Raw genomic sequence first — 18,427 nt, 5'->3', positions numbered from 1 at the left:
TTCATAAACCTTCCTATTTTTCAGAAAAATGTAGCATGTATAAAGTATTATTTTAATATTTTTCTACATTTCAGCCTTGGGTTGTGGGGTACCAAACTCCTAGTGCTTGATTCTGCTAATTATGCCTCACAGTGGATCATACTTTTTGGTTGTGATTTTTACTGTAAACTCATCTTTAGTGGGTTCTTTTTTCCTACTATGGGAGACTTGGAGCAACGGAAACTTTTTACCACTTGGAATAATTTCTTTGTTACTGGCATCATCTTGAAATTCTCTTTCCTTTCCTTTCCTTTCCTTTCCTTTCCTTTCCTTTCCTTTCCTTTCCCTTTTCCTTTTCCTTTTCCTTTTCCTTTTCCTTTCATTTTCTGTTCTTTCCTTCTTTCTTCTTTCATTCTTTGTTTTTCTTTCCCCTTTCATCCTCCTTTCCTTCCTCTTTATAGATAGACGATGCCAATACTCAGTTGTTTTTGTTATATTTTATCCAGAATTTCTATGTACTGTTAGGGGCAGGGGGATATCATTCCATATCAGCCCAGCTGCCGTATTACTAAAAGTTCTTTAATATTTATGTAATACACTGGAGGCCTATATTTGTGTTCAAGTTAGGAAATAGATGTTTTTAGCTGGATCAACTTTTACATTTTTTCCTCATAACTAGATTCTGCTATAAAATCTAATCTACCTATTCACATTAGAAGATGTTAAAACAAGTAGAGAAAGCTGTTTATCATGGCATTCTGTTTTTGGTTACTTACACTTCAGCATTTAATCCTTTTATTAAAATCCAATGTCTCAAAAAAACCTAATAGTTAAAAAAATTCACACTCCCATTTAAGATTCTTTTAATTCTTGTATTTCTAAATAATTCTTTTCATTTAGTTTCATAATGTGTTTCTTGTCAAATGTGATTTACTGTGTAATTGAATAGATTTTCATTTCAACATGAAGCACTTCCTAAAAATCACTGACATGTGAAAATGGCAACAGTTCCCCTTAAGCTTTGAAAACAGTTATGTTAAAGGACCAATTTTGATTGGCTTTGAGAAGTTCAAGAGTTCAGTAAATAAAGTAGCTCAAATGTTAGTCATACTCTTATGCTGTAGTAAATGAGTGTGGCACTTAGACACATTAATAGTTCACGGAGTTCAGTGTCCTCAGTCACACTCAATCATTATCTTTTGGTTTCTAACTACAAATATTTGTCCTTTAGAACTTAGCTTAAACATTACTTCTTACAGAAAGACTTCTATGACCACCTAAACTGGGTTATGGCACATATTTATATAATGCCTGATCATAGTGTATATCACACTCTATCAAGGTTATGTGTTTAATATCTGTCTGTTTCCAATCACCCTATAAGCTCTCTGAGGGCAATGACTGTATAACCTGGTTTCCGTTTATATCTCTAGACCTTAGACTCTTTGAGGATGGGAGGTGCTCAAGAAATAGGTATTGAATGCAAGAATGAATAACTCAATATATGTTCAGAACTATTCCTATGCATAATTTCAAACTGTATCATGTTAAAAGGTTTTGAAAAAATCAATGTGATATCATGAAATCAGAATAACTGCTACTTACAAGTACTGTCTGGAACCATGAACTTAACTGATAGTAAGGATCATAAATATCCTTGGACGTTTTTAATTATTCCCATGGTTGAAAAATAGGGGTCTTTGCTAATTCAGACTCACATGCTCAACTTTTTGTACTAACCTTGATGCTTGGGTCTCAGTTTGCTTTTGTATAAAATGAGGACCATGCACTGGAATGATCACTGCAAAAGAGCTTTCAATTAAGATACTAATCCAGATTTTTCATATTTGATTTGCATATTTTCTACAGTATACCTTGCTATTTTCTTTCTAAACATTCCAAGAAGAACTTAATACTTCTTTAGGAATTCCTGAATTCCAAATAAATACTAAAACACCATAAAAAAAGAATTAGCTGTAGGTTTTGATTTTATTTATTTTTTATCTGTTGGCATCTTTATTCCAGGAAAATTGTTTGATTGATCCAGGACTTTTATACATCTTGACCATCCAGCCTACTTGATTATCTCGAAAGCAGCTGCTTACATAATCAATAGAAAAGGAGACCTGAAAACAAGTTAATTGAATGCTTCCATATTCATATTTATTTTATAAGCTAGAGCCCCAAAGTTCACTTTTGCTAACAAATCTCACTACTCTGTTGGTGTTTCTCAGAAAGACATTAAATTCTGTTTACTTTTGTAGGCTGTTTTTTTCCCCTAGCTTACAACAGTTAGATGGTCCCTAACTCTGTTTTCCATTATTTCCATTGTTGCAAGTTTGCAGCAGACAATTTTCTAGTCTATTTATTTAAAGGCCACTTTTGAATACAGCGAAAAGAAATACGATGCAATAATCTATAAATGATAATTTAGGTAGACTATATAACATTTTCCAGGCAAGATTTTACTGATACATTAATTCCTATTGTAGCCTCAGATAATTGGGCTATAAATAGGCACATATCATAAACTATTCAACTCCTGCCAAGTTAGTAATACTTGAAACAGCTTCTTCAGGGCCTGGTTTATTTTGACTAAATCTGTAAGGTGCAGTTGCAAACTACGAATGAATCTATGATACTACATTAAAAGAGAAAGAGCTGAAACACTTCTGCTTATGCATTCCTGGGAGCCAGTGTGTTACTTGTGTAATATTCTTTGTAGCTAAAATTATTACATGCATACTTTAGAGTTATTTGTACTATATAAAGCAGAATTTGAATCTTACTAGTAATTCTCTCATCCATTTTTTTTTCTTCTCTTAATTACAGTTGTTTGAGTCTGGTACAAAATACTTCAAGTTTAATTTGAATATTAAAGAGTTTTACAGCACCGCTTTGGCTGCTTCTTGTAGTGAGTTCCATTTGGAATCTCAGTCTTAGGTTTCATACAGCTTTTTAAGGAAGTGATTAATTATTTTGCTGTGGTAGTTTATAATGTGTGACTCTGATTACTTTACTGTTACTTGGGCTCTAGTGTTGAATTATTTCTTTTTTATTTAGTTTGAAGGATTTCTCTGCTATATTGTTTGTTAAACTTAAAAAAAATCAGCCCTGGGGATCATATATGAAATTTGAGACCACGTTTAGATCCCAGAATTGCAAGTGGTAATTTTTAACTCTAAAATCTAGAGAGGTAACTCAGAGGTTTAAATAATCATAATATTCTAAAATTGAAAACAGCTTTAAATATCACCTTGTTCAATCACTCCATTATGGAATCCATGCTTTGATATAACCTGTCTACCATATAAACTATAACTTATGAACTAATTATTAATATTTTTCTATACTTTTCACCAAAGTCATGTATACCTAACATTCAGAAATTCTAACCAATATATAATAATTATTGTAACATCAATTAATTAATTCTACTTCAAAGCACAGAAACTGTATTTTTTTGTTAGTTTGTACTTCATTATTAAACAGTAATTTTTTAAATAAAAAAGCCTATACTACCCCACTGCCAACTATCAAGAATGTTATTTCATAAGGAACAAAGGGCCAAAGTAAGCAGCCTACATTACTGTGGATTAATCGTCCACATGATTAATTGATACCTTAGAAAACTGAGCTCTCAAGTCTGCATAAACAAGGAATGTTATAGAAATTCAGAGCTTGGGCCATTGTTGGTTTTAAGTTTCTTAATGCTTTTGACTATTCTTGCATCCCCAGAATTTCACAATGTGCCTGGCATATAATAGGCGCCGAATGCAAGTTCCTTGAATAACTGAGTCAGAAGAACAAGAAAAATAAAACTCTGAGTAACTTTAGTATTGTGAAAAGAAATTTGACATATCTCTGTTCCTATATTGGGGGTATAGAAGGGCAATCTTAGAAACCTAGATGAAAATAAATTTTAAAATAATTTAATGTAATTTCCTCCTTTTGCAGCCCCAAGATACTGACATCATGTGACCAAGATCATACAGCTGACTGACCAAGGGCCTAGGTAGGTCTTGAACTCAAGACATCCAAGTCTGATAAAAATAATTTTGCTTACTGCATTCTTTACCTACAGCCAAGGAGGATTGCTGTATTTACACAACAAGAAGATGGTATCCTCTACCTAGGAATCAGTATCAGGAGACCCCTGTTTTATATATATTCTGCTTCTGTTTGCTTCAGCTGCAAGCTATGGGAAAGGTTGTTGGCAACCCTGATAGAAGAGGTTGCAGTTGAATTTCTTGATCATGGTGTTTATAATGCTTCAAGCAGTTTCATTCAGCAGGCAGCTTAGTCAATATTGATTTTACTAAAGAGAAAAATTTATCTATATTACATTCTTGAATCATTTGTTGGCGGACTGGCTGTTAGTTATGATCTGTATCTATTAGATTTAACTCTCGTCAAATGGCAACGTAGGTGCAGCTGTTGAATCCTATCTATCAAGGAATGATGTGGGATATATATTTTTTTAATGTAACAGAACTCCTCTAGTTCGAGCCACAAAATTGAAAATTGGCTATCCATGCACCACATTTAATCTTCTGGTCATGAGGAGATAACTTTGGTGGGAATTTGAAGTCAATAACATAAAATGGCAGATCGTTCTGCTACCTGCTACTGAGTACCACTTGTGCCACTGGGGCCATAAGACAAAGGCACAATAAATAGCTATTTTTAACAGCAAGCAGAGAAAGTCCTACTCAATTAGATCGAATCAGTCAGAAACAGAAAACTTTGTATCTCATATCTCCATGGCTCATTGCCCCATGTGTCTGGAAACATCTTTTAGATCACATGTTTGCTACAAGAAATGTTTCTCTATAATTGAATAGTTTTTTCTTCCAATCTCCTTGGTGAAGAAGAATAGTAAAATCCACTTTTAGTCTCAGTTATGCCATGACAAGTGTGATTCTGGATAAGCCTGTATTTCCTCATTTGTAACATCAGAGAGTTGAAACCTGGGATAGTGTGTACTATATACTATTAACACCTATACATCAGATTTCATGAAAAGTATTTAAGCTAGTTGACCTGACTTAATTATTGTAAAATCCTACATGTAGTTATCTTCATTTTATTGATACAGAAACTGAGTCTCAGGTAGAATTTGTTGCTTATCTATATTATGACAGAGCTAGGCCCTGAATGCTGGTGGTTGTGGTTCCAAAGACCACACCATTTTTACTCTATCACTTGACATCCTGTTCATTAGAGATGTTTGTCTTTTATTAAGGTCTTGAGTGTATATTGTAGCGTGGTGTCCTTGGATATCCATGGCAGAGTAAACTAAGTGACTCAGTAGTTCTGTTTAATTTACAGATGGAAACGGAACTCAAATGTTGTTATATGTCAAGATGATGACAAAAGATGGTGCCTAATACATATTTTGTACTCTTAGAGTTCTTTCTGAATTGACCACGGTATGTGTATCTGTGTGTGTATGTATGTGTTTAGGGAATCTGAGGGCCTCTGAGGAACAATCCTTGTTTCAAACAAGTTTTTTTCTGATTCTAATTGCAAACAATATCTTGCTTTGGCAGGCTTCCTCAAGTTGTTTCTATGATCTCCCTCTCACATTGTTCCCCCAAAGAGATGACGTTAGAAAAATCTAGCTCACAATAATAGATGGCATTAGTTAACAACGATAGTTTCATTTTGTTCTTTAATCAGCATCAATTTTCTTTTTATTTAAACTTTAAAGAAAATAATATTTAAGTAGTGTAAGTAGCAAATAAAGCTTCCAAATCCATACTTTAATTATTAATGTCCCAATGGTGCTTTTAATTGACTTGAAGCTGTACAATTATACAAAATTTACTTATGTATAATTAAAATGGTCAATTTTTAGTATATTTTGTAATTAGATGATGTTTGATTTCACATATATATGCACACAGACACGCATATATGCATTCATTACTATGGAATCCAAATTAAACAGATCTATAGCTTTAATGGGGTAATTTTAAGTTACACCTAAGTGTTATTGGCCTGAACTTTAAGCAGACCAGATCTACAAAACAGTCTTAAGATTAAGTAGATTTTCAGTAATAAAAAGAGTCTCAGAACTAATCTGATTCTTACAGATTTATCAGTCCTATATATTCCTTTTATATGTCCCATGAAAAATAATGGATTCACTGATTGTTACAATATGACAGATCTTCTGATTGGTTCAGCTGAAAGTTATACCTGAAAAGCATTCTCAGAGTCATGCAAATGTTGGCGTATCTGGAACTTATATAACTTTGAAAATTCTCTTTCTAAGCAATATTTCTTACTTTGTTTAGACATACAAGTAAGAACAGATAAAGTGTGATTCCACACCCACACTACCATCCCTGGGAAATTTCCCTTTAAATTCAACTGTCCATGAATGTGCAAAGAGAGTGAAAGTTTTGTCATCATACTATCTTTAGAAACCTGTATATCATTCAGAACTTAGCAAATTGAAAGGAAAAAAAAAGATTGAATTTAAGACAGTATTAAAAGAAACCAGACACATTGGTGCTTTCTTTCAACAAGGTTACTGGAAACCACAGAAATAAAGGAAAGGAAAAAAATCTCTTAAAGGATACTGCTTTAATCTAAATGGAAAGACTGAAAAGCATGCAATTATAGGTGTGTAAAAAGTCAGAAAGTGCAAAAGCTAAAATAATGAGAGATTCTTGTAATATCTAGTGTCACAAAGTTGCAGTGCTGTCAGAAGTTTTCGTCTCAAGAGATACCTTGGAAAGGGAAAAAAAAGCCTCAGGAAATAATAACTAGAACTTGGCAAAGAAAGCTCCTTTATGAGAAGTGCCTGCAGGGCAGAAATAATTGGAAGCCGAGGCTTCCTTTGCCCTGACAGATGCCTCTTGGTTCCACCAAGAGTGGACTCCCAAAAAGACCTAAAACAGAGTATAATAAAAAATCATCTAGGGATAATCTCAATGTTGTATTTGGACAAACAGAAGGAAAAGGGAAGAGAGACATTAACTTAAGTGGACATTCAAACCATGTCCACCATGGAGCTAGGAGGCAATTATTGGGGTAGTTCAGGGCAAAACGTGCTGTATGTAGCCTGAAGTATCAGTGAGTATTTCCTCGGATGACTAGGATAACTGTGTCCATGTCCACAACCACTTTTTTGAGTGCTGAGCTGGTCTGAGAAACATTAGTGTTTAGTGGAAGGAAACTTTCCTCCTGGTGGCAGTGCAAACAGTGCCTTTTGAGAGTTCATTTCATCTACTAGAAGGTTCGATACTTATAAGAGCATATTGGTGGAGAAAAAAGTGTATCAACAGCTACTCATTTAGCACCAATGCTGGTTTAGCTGCCAAGACAGAACCACAATTTTGACTCAAGTAAAACAAAAGACTGAAAGCACATAAAATTTACTTTTAAAATATAGTATCAGAAATTTAATATCATTATGAAATGAGACAGTTTAAAATTCTCTATCATCTGTCTATCCATCCAAGCTAGCTAGATAAGGAGAGAAAAAGAAAAGAGAGAGACAGAGGGGCAGAGATATCCAAATAGCTGTTTTATGAACATCTTCACAGTAAGAAGCATTGCATATTTTTTAAAGATTTGGTTGATGTGAGATGTTAAAGAAAGGAACTGAGGTTCACTGAGACTCATAATATTATAACACAGAAATTAAACAATACTTAGAAAATGAATTCTAAAAATAATCAATTTAGTAGAATGATAGCTGAAGAATTTTATGCTTAGAGCAGGTGAAAGGATAACACTTGGGGTTGTTTTCCAGTGATGGCATTGTTGTATCTATTTCCCAGAATCTCCTTCGCTGTATAGTTACAGGTTGAATTTGGCCAAAAGAGGAACTTGCATGAGCTTTGGAAAGTGTAAGTGAAGCAGTGACTAATACTTTCTGCAAGTTATCTTAGTCAGATGCAGTTTTTTGGTGCCCTTTTTCTCATCCACTCTGTATCTACTGTTCTTCCTGACTGATGACCTGTTGACCACAGTGGCCCCAGGTCTAGACATGGCTGAAACCACAGAGGAGCCACAACTCCCCATTGACCTCCCTACCTTCCCTTCATCATGCTGTAGAGAAAAAGTACTGGATAAGGAAGAAAGAAGGTCTCTATTCTTATCTAGTTTTGCCATCGCTTCAGGACCTTGAGCAATCACTTACTCTGTGCCTCGGTTTCCTCAATTATACGATAAACATATTGGACTAGACAAGCTCTGAGATCCTTCACAGGTCTAAAAATTGATCTGTGTCTCTGCTAGGCTTTTATTACCAGTTCTCTTTGTGCCGAAGGTGGATTGAGTGAATGATTTCATCACTTCCTCAGGTGTACACACATGCTTGACCCCACAAAGACTGCTGCCTCCTGAAATCAATTTTGTGCTCCATGTTTTACTTCTACTCTGGTAGATACATCTCTAGAAGCTCTGCTTTAAAAAACTCACTTTCTGTCCTGAACTAATTTTTTTTAATGTATGAAAAGACAAGTGTAAGTTACTTCTTCCCAGTAGGGATGGGATAATTACATTATGGGCTTAAGGAAACATAGGTGCAGCTGTTTTCTTTGTTTTTAGCTATTTTCAAGCAGAAATAAATTATGCCACAGTTAACTACATATGTCTAGAGTTGGAATAGTAAAAAGAGTTGTAAGGAGAGATTTAAAATAAGGAAAAATTGGAATATTTTATTGTTTGGAGTAAAGTTTAGATGTGAAAGTAAAGAAGATTCTAGAATGTTCTTAATCATCTGGATTTTTTTTCAATTGGAAAGTCATTAAATTACAATGATTTAATTATCATAATATACAAAGTACTGGCATAATCAATCAAAAATACTTCCAAAGAGATCTTACATGTTTTAATTTGTATGGTTGAATAATATCAAGCTCAACGTACAGCAGTTTTGACCCAAAGCCAAGCTCATTAGATGTGCAGTCTAACAACAAGTCAGGTGACTGGTCCTCAGTTCAGCTCAGAGTTTAGTACCCTACTCTTTCATCGTCCTTTAATCATAATACTTAGCTAATCAACTACTTCATATATTTTAGGGAATACTGAGGTATCTAATCTAATTCATTTGTTCAGTCATTTGATGGCCATTGTGAAAGTACCTACCACGTGCTAGAAATGTGCAAGAGACTCAATGCAATTTCCCATTTAATCTATATAAGAGCTAAGGTAGATTTTATTAATTACCTTCCTTCTACAAATGAAGAAATTGAGGCTGAGAAAGCTCAGGAATTAGCCAGAGAGCACAGAGTAAGGATTTGTAAGTCAGTGTGTCTAATTGTAAAATCCACGCTTATTTGTAATATACTGGCTTTTAAATATACTCTCTTATGGCATCCAACTTTAATAGTATATAAGCCTCTTGCTCATGGGAGTAGAAAGTGAGTTCAGTGAATTCATGTGACTTGTCCTTGGGTTATGTAGTCAGTGGCTACAATGCACTCAAAAGATTGGGGATGCTTGTGTATAGATACAGAGCTCAATGCAGAGAGATAGTATCAATCTTGTTCACTCAAGGTCTCTTCTTTTAACCTCTATTATTTCAAATGACTAGCCTCTTGCTGCTTTGTGTACACAGTCTAAAAATGCTGCTATATATAGAACTCTGATGTGAAGAATATTCCATCTCAAGTCAGAAAGATGAACCAGATGACCTTTCACGTTTTTTCAAGACAGCCAAATTATCTTTATATTTTTCTAAGGTTATTGAATGATTGTAAGTAAAAGTTCATGATCATTTGTTTTCTTTCTATTTTATTTTATTTCTATATTGATGTAATCAATCATTTGTCGTTTTCTTATATATTAGGATGCTAAAACTCCCATTATATCTAAAAAAAAAAGGTGTGAAACTTGAACAGGTGATTACATTGATAATTATCAATTTTTTAAAAAGGGGAATAAATTACAGTTTGATAATATACATCTATGATGTTCCTAATTGTGCCTGTCTGACATATAAAACCTTTCAAGTTGAATCTATATTTGAATCCTTTGGATTCAGTTGTAGCTGAATATGGAAATCTTACAAATAGAAGATAAACTATATTAAAATTGCATTTTACATTGAATTAGTTCATTTAATAAATACAATTTCTTCTTTGCCTCATTTTTCAACCATTAACACTAAATAGAAATCTAAAATTAGAGTATTTTTCTTCCTAATATTAATATCAGAAAGCATCAGTTGTGTACGTGATTTAGTACTCTACCTCTTTATCTCCACATATGCCAAACCCTTCATTTTTATTGTTGCCTATATAATATTTATATAACTCTTGGGCTTAGTTCAACTGTGATCTGTTTTGAGAAATTTTCTGATACTTCCGAAATATTCTGCTCTGGTAGGTTAAAAACATGTCTTCAGTTCACCACCACTTTCTATATCAAGCTCTCTGCACTGTGATTTGATAGCCCTTCCTATCATGAGTAGAATAGGTTTCTCTACCCCATGAATCTAGGCTGGTTCTGTGAATTGTTTTGTCAAATAGAATGCAGTGTATGCAAAACTACACCAATTCCAAGACCCCACACACTACTGCTTGCTCTCTTGATACACTGCTATTAACCACGAAAACAAGCTCAGGATAATCTACTGGATAAAGAAAGACATAAGGTCTAGTCATTGTGCCAGATGAATGCCAGCCAAGTGCCAGGTGTGAATGAGGTCTATCCTAGGACACCTAGTCCCCAGCTCACCTGCCGGATGAGCACAGACGCTTGAGTGAGCCCCACCAAGATGGGACAAGCCCCACTCAGATCAGCAGAACCACCTAGCCTACACATAGATGTAAGAGCAGTGATAAATGCATATTAGTTTAAACTACTAAGTTTTGGGGGTGCTTTCTTATCCAATAATATGTGATAGACCTTCCTTGTTGATGCCAAGCACTTATTCCTCTTCCGTCACAACTAACTCTTCTTGCACATGGCTTTCATCGTTTCAGCCATGCATATCTTGAATCCTTAAGTATGAAGACCATAGAAGAAGAGCTGTGTGTGGTTCTTATTATTTATATATATGCAATACTCAACAAACCACCTATAATAGTGGGAGGTTTCATAGAGTAAAGGAAAGGATTTTGGAATAAGCATCTGCTAGGCTAACTGCATATACTGCTTCGTTCATGAAAGTGATCTTCGGCAAGCCTCTTAACCTTTCTGAACTCTCTAGTTTTAAGCCCAGATTGTTAGCCACTACGCCACGCTTTAGAGAGAACAGCATCTAGACACTATCCTCCTACTTTGGTAAAGAAGCCAGACAATATGCACTTTTAATTTCCATTTTACATAAAGGCCCAGATTTGAAAGCCTTACTCACTCCAAATTCTCTTGGACATCTCTATCACTTTGTACCACATTAGCATTTCAAATCATCTCTCTTTCCAGCAGCGTTTGCCTTTGCCAATATGTTGAACAGGATAAAATGTAAATGAACTGATTTTTTGTTAGGAATGTAAATAATATTAATATATTACTTGCAGACCTCATTAAATGAAATACTTAATACTGTCTCCTCACATGTTAAACATGTGTTTATAAACCTGGGTAATTTCACTCACTGGTTCCATCCAAAGGTGTAAAACCATAGTGGAGTTTAACTGAAAGAAACATACCATTTTGAGGACATTTGAAATAATCCACAAAAATAATATGTGGATATTAAAAGTACTAATATAAAGCAAGCAGAAAAAAATCACCTGATAACTAGCTAATCAGTAGCGATTATACTCGATTTTGAGAGAAATTTGCAGGTGTCACAAATCTCGTCATGCTTTTGCTTGGCTGTGTTCAATTATAACTATTTGCAGATTGTGAATAATTATATACATATAGATGGATCTCAATAGCAGATTGCAGATACAAATGATATAGTTCATAAATAGTGAGCTATCAGTAGAACTGCATTATAAATCTCTTAGCAAGAAAAGTATTTCCATGCCCTAATATGAGCTAAACAAATTTTTAAAAACAAATGTTTGGCTCTCATAATTCTGGAGCACTTGTTTTTTGGAACACTGCACTTGGTTTGAAACCAGGGTAATTAGCCAGAGTTGGCAAAGTTTCTGTGGATAAAGTACATGTTTGTGGTCGTTTGGAATGCATAAGACTCTACCATTCAGTCAGAGCTCTTGTGCTTATTCTTCAAGAAATTTGGAACTATAGAAACACAAATGAGCTTATTGTATTTATTTCCTTACACTAACTAGATAGCTTTTCAAAGCTGTGTTGAACTAAAGAGCACTGGCACAGTATAAATTTTTATTAATGCTAGTCAGGGCTTAAGCAATGGAAGTAACTAACCAACTAGCTTGGTTTTTGATTTTCATTGAACTCATTCACTCTAGGAAGGCAGCACCTAAATCTTTAATTCAGAAGACTCTAATATGACTTTGGGATTACATTTGTAGGGAATAAAATGGATGCATTTTTAGCCTTCTGGATGTCAATCTTGGATCCATCAAGAAACCAAAGTTTGCTTATTAAATTACTCTGGGTCTAGAACAATGTACACTAATTGAGACAACATAATACAATATTTTATTGATTTTAGTACACTTATTTTTCCACAGTTTAACATCTCTAAAATAAAGATGTGTTACAGTCAGAAACATCTAAAAATTAGAGTTAGCCAGACAGCAATATGAGGTCATTGCTCACCCACATGCAAGTTTTATCATTTTTTTTTGATGTATCTCTAGATACAGCAACACTGTAACATATAAATTAATAAATCATTTGAAAAACACTGGGGAGGACTATGAATTCTAGATATTGTCTGAAAACCTCTAATTATTATCAGCTAGTAAAGTCAGGAAAGCAGGAAACTTGCAGCACTTGTGTCAGAACTTATAAGAGAATCCTGGAGAGAACAGTGAAGTAATCTTTTAAAAATGCACCCCTGCCCCTGCCCCCAACCAGTGCCAACATTATGTTGTGGAAAACCATTGACATCAACAACTGGGGGTTGAAAAGTGATTCAAAAGTTTGGGATTTTAATGTTAAGATATTTGAGGAGTACTTTAACTGTTTTCAAAGTTACTTTCTTTTTTGCATACCCACAGGAGTTAATTTTTTAATTGTCTCTACACTATCGTATTTAATGAGTTTAAATACAGATTTTAGTAAGAAGAAGACATAATGAAACATTAAGAGAGCATTGTGTCATAGTTATTCTGGAAGCAATTTTTCTTCTTTGGTTTAACAAAAAATATGATGTCTTCTCAACATCTTAGATTTAGTAAGAAGGGAACTATATATTTGAGAAATCATAGTAAGTAATATTTACAGTCTAGGAATATGAGTCTGGCTTTAAACTGGTCATAAAATGGACACTTTAGACCTAACCATACTGTGATAAACCAAATAGGATATTCTATGTAGAGGAAATTATTAGTCTCCTCCACTATTGGACATTGTAAATCTATTGGTTATGACAGTAAAATCATGACTTGTGTTTATTAACTTTGAAACTTTCTTTTAAAAATATAATATGCCTTTTAAACTCAGTAGAGAAATTTTTGTCTCATTGAACAATTCTCTTAAGGTGCCACCTATATACTTGTGGAACTTTAAGAAGAGTATATGACCTTTCTCTGAAACACTTTCTCAATTTGAGAGTCTTGGAGGCGCTGGGAAGGGAGACAGTTGTGAATCTAGCACATCTTGGGTATGCCTTATTTAATGTCTTTTTTTTTTTTAGCTTATCCTCTTCTCTAATGTTTTATTATAAGCAGAAAGAACCCAGGAAGCATCTTCCACATCCTATCTAGAAATCTCCTTAGGTAAATTATCCACTTCATTAGATACACTTTATACTTGCTACTTTATTGCGAGTAGTTTTGCAGAACCTTCTGCCAGTACATAGCAATGATTCCCTTCCTTTCCATTTCAAATGTTCTTCCTTCTTCTGTAGGATCTCACTGACAGCCTCCTCAGAGGCCATCATCCTGTTGCTAAGTTTATTCAAAGCCCTTCCAACTTCTGCTGTCTACCAGTCATAGCCACTGTCAGTTTTTAAAGCTCTGTTACACGGGACCCCACCTGTGGTACCAAAAATCTGTTTTAGTCACTATTCTCAAAATGTAGTGGCTTAAAACAGCAATATCATATATTATCTCTCACAGATCCTGTGGGTGAGGAATTTGGAAAGGGTGTAGTGGCAATCGTTTATTTTGGCTCCACAAGGTTTGGGGTCTCAAGTGGAAGATTCGAAGACTAGGGGCTGGAAACCTTTGAGAACTTATTTCCTCACTCAACTGCAAGTGGATGCTGTCTGTTGACTGGCAGCTTCAGTTTCACTTTCTGTTGGATTCTCCGTGTGTCTGGTTTGGGCATTCCAATAGCATGGTTGGGTTCTAGAGGCAAAATTCCAGAGAGAAGATAGGGTGGGAGAGAGAGTGTCAGGCAGAAGAGAATCATTTTTATGACTTTACCATGAAAGTCTCGTATTATCCTTTCTGCCATACTTACTTATCAGTAAAGTTACAAAGCCCAAGCAGATTTATGGGAACAGAAAATAGACTCTGTCTCTACATAGGAGTGATGCTTTTACCGTAAGATGAGCATGTTTGGAAAATGCAGCCTGACTCCATGGGTAAATTCTCTCAATTTTTGTCTTATGAAATACGTTTTTATTTCACCTTTGTCATTTAACAGTATTTTCATTGAGCATTATATAATTCTAGGTTGGAAGTTAATTTTTTTATACATTGCTACTATCATTCCAGTGCTTGTTTAGCATTGTTGCTTTCTGTAAGTCAGTTGTCATTCCAGTTGCTGCTCCTTTGAAGGAACCCTGTTACTCTTCCTTTTATCCTCCTAGATGTATTTTTAATTTTATGTTTGTATCTGTTTTGTCATTTCTGTATAATGTGACTAGGTGTTAGTTTTTATTTATAGTGCTTGACATTTGTTAGGTCTATTGTTTCTGTGGATTCATGATTTTTATTATCTGGGGGCAACTGTCAGCGGTTATCCCAGCAAATACTGTTTGTGCTCCATTCTCTTTCTTGTTCGCTTCCATGACTCTCACGTTAGAACTCTTGCTGTATCTTTTTGTTTCTTACAATTTTTTAAAATATTTTGTCCCTTTGACTGTATTCAGAAGTTTATTTCAACATTTCTCTCAGTTTATTACTTCTTTTAACTAAGTTCCCTTTAGCCAAATCTAGTTCCTAGCTGAAATATTCATTAAGTTCTTAGTTTAGATTATTTTATTTTTCTACTGTAGAATTTTATTTGGTTATTTTTTAGATATGCTATATTAAATTTTATAGTTTCCTGGTCATTGAAAATTTACTGAATTATGTGTTTTTTTAATAGACTTTATTTTTTAGATTTGGATTCCCAGCAAAAATGAGAGGAAGGTACAGAGATTTTCCAAATACCACCCTCCCCCCTCCCATACATACATAGCCTCCCCATTATCATTCACCCACTAGAGTGTTACATTTTTTACAATTAAACCTACATTGACACATCATTGTCACCTAAAATCCATAATTTACAGTAGAATTCATTTTTGGTGTTGTGCATCTATGGCTTTGGACAAATGTCTAATGATATGTATCCACCATCATTGTATCATTCTGAGTGGTTTTACTGCTCTAAGTATTCTCTGTGCTTATTCATTTCTCCCTCCCCTCCACCCTGGGCCACCACTGATCTTTTCACTTACTTTTGCTTTTACCTTTTTTGGAATATTATATAGTTGAAATTACACAGTATATTACCTTTCAGATTGGCTTTTTTTCATTTAGTAATATGCATGTTAAGCTTCCTCCATCCATATATTTTCATAGCTTGATAGCTTCTTTATTTTTATTTCTGAATTATATTCCATTATCTGAATGTACCATACTTAAGTTATTTATTCATCTACTAAAGGGCATCTTGGTTGCTTCCAAATTTTGTCAACTGTGAATAAAGCTTCTATAAACCTCTGCACACAGGGTTTTATATGAGCAAAGTTTTCAACAACCTTGGGTAAATACTAGGGAATGAGATTGCTGAATCATATGGTAAGAGTATGTTTAATTTTGTAAGAAACATCAAACTGTCTTCTCAACACCAAAGTGGCTGTACCATTTTGCATTGCACCAGCAATGAATGAGAGTTTCTCTTGCTCCACATCCTCACCAGTATTTAAGTGTTGTTAGTGTTCTGGATTTTGGTCATTCCAATAGCTATGTAGTGGTATTTCATTGTTGTTTTAATTTGCATTCTCTAATGACATATAGTGTGGAGCATCTCTTAGGCCCAGTTTTAATTGAGTTGTTTGTTTTCTTTTTGTTCAGTTTTAAGAATTCTATGTATATTTTGGAAAATAGTCTTTTATCATATATGTGTATTTCGAATATTTTTTCCCAGTCTGTGGCTATCTTTCCATTCTCTTGTCTGCACCTTTTATCTGTCATTATTACTTTCCTTTATTTCCAATAGCAGTAGCACCCATGCTTCTGTTTCTTCTGTCTGTTGTCTCTGTTACCAGTTCTTTTATCTGAATATTTTTTATTCTGTGCAGGATATGTATTTGAAATAATGTTTGTAGAAATAATTTGAAACCTTGAATGATGTTACTTTCTTTTAGAAATAATTTTTATTTGCTTCTTTTAGGTACCAGGGTACTATCAATCCTGTTTCTTAGTGAAAAAATATCTGTAAAGTACTTAATATATGTCAAGTGTTCTTCTGGATCCTGCAATTGAGTAGTAAACTAAGTAGACAGAGTCCTTGTCCTTGTGGAAATTATATTCTGCTTTGAATTTATCAAACTCTAAATATATGGGAAATTTGTTTCTTTTTATATCAATTCCACACTCCTTTGGCATAAAAAAACTTCATTTTCCTTTAAGTGACTATTTTTATCTATTAAAAATATTTCTCATGGAACTATAAATTATGAGTCCCTTTTGCAGTTCCCTATAGTGAAAATGTTTTGTGGACACGGGAAGGGAAAATTAGAATAAATCAAAATATTAGTTGTTTCAAAAATAACTTTAATGGCTGAGGAATAAATATGATATATAACCATTTATTTTTCAAATTATCAATCCTTTGAATTTATCCTTTTAGATTGAAAATTCAATTATATAATTTGTCTATTTATAGAAAAACTATATTGTACTTTCTTTGAAATGTAAATTTGATTTTTTATAGTAACTTTTCATAGAAATAAAAAATTAAATGGCTCAGGTACACTTAATATCTACTCAGTATTTCTTTTTGTTATATTTACAATTATATAGAATTTCATAATTTTTCAATTAACTTCTCTATAGGAGAAATAAGTTTATAATAAAAGCTATTAACATCCAAATTTGCTGCTCCTAGAAGTAATTGAAAAAAATGCCTATTATAATTGCAAGTTCTTTGAATAAAACTGTGGTTTAACATTTGAGACATAATTGACTAGAAATACTACTGTTTTTATTCTGAAAATGTTAGCTGAATGTATGCTCTTTATATCTCTATTCAAATTTATCCACTGAAGTTATGATTATAAACTTACAGTATAAAAAGGAAACTCTACATTCAAACAGTGCTTAACTTTTTGAAAACTATTTTATAGTCATAATCCCATTTGATACTTAAATAACTCTCATATAGGCAATACTGGTGTTATATATGCCATTTTATGGAAGAAGAAAATGAGGCTCAGAGAAGTTACTTCTCAAAGCTTACATAGTAGGGTAGTATTTGAGTTCATATCACCAAACTTCTGACTTCTAGACTTGTCCCTTCCTTGCACTTTTCTAACTATATTCCGCAGATCAGTGCTCTGAGGGATGAAACATTAAACATATTTTTAAAGGCTCTATGGCAAATAAATCTGAACAATTCCAATTATTGCAGATTCCCAATGTATGTTAGCATATTAAGAACTCTGAGAAGTCCATTGGTACTGTTTAACTTTGTTGACTCCAGCATTTCTCACATTTATTTGTGCATGGAATTCTTATTTTAAGAGACAAGTATTCATATTCTGTGTAAATGTGTTCTATAAAACATATTACCCAAAAAGCAATACTGTAGTATATGCTATTATTGATCTTTTATCCACTGTCTCTCTTTTTTCAGGCCAAAAGCACTCTATAGAATTCTAAAAGACATGCTATATAGTTTTTATTCTCAAATTGTTTTCAATTCTCCTAGCAGGCAGATAACTTCACTAACCTGAAATGTTTCACAAATCGCATTATGTCATGATGGACACAGCCAATAAGTGATATGGTTGCTGAGAAGATGGGAAGATGGAGTGATCAACAAGGGCAAAGATTTCTCAGGTATGTTTCATGGAGAAGGCTATCCTAAAGAGTACTGAACTGACATCATTTTCTATAAACTGGTATACTTGGCTAGATCATTACTTTTCAAACTGTGCCTGATAAAGTTCTTGAGACAATATGGCAAGGAGGAAGCTGGGAGCAATTTTGTGGCACTC

General features: G+C 33.8%; 1 long non-coding RNA gene across 1 annotated transcript in view; it reads left to right on the top strand.

Annotated features, from left to right (window-relative positions):
* The window catches only part of LOC140686604 (uncharacterized), an 85,929-nt gene that overhangs the window by 35,139 nt on the left and 32,363 nt on the right, over positions 1 to 18,427 (top strand). Inside the window, exons 3-4 of the long non-coding RNA XR_012060440.1 lie at positions 3,937 to 3,994; positions 18,139 to 18,269. This is a non-coding gene — a long non-coding RNA (uncharacterized lncRNA). The remainder of the gene's footprint in view (positions 1 to 3,936; positions 3,995 to 18,138; positions 18,270 to 18,427) is intronic.

This window comes from Vicugna pacos, chromosome 17 (genome assembly GCF_048564905.1).
Source record: "Vicugna pacos chromosome 17, VicPac4, whole genome shotgun sequence".
NCBI lineage: Eukaryota > Metazoa > Chordata > Mammalia > Artiodactyla > Camelidae > Vicugna > Vicugna pacos.
This window is presented reverse-complemented; position numbering and strand designations above follow the sequence as displayed.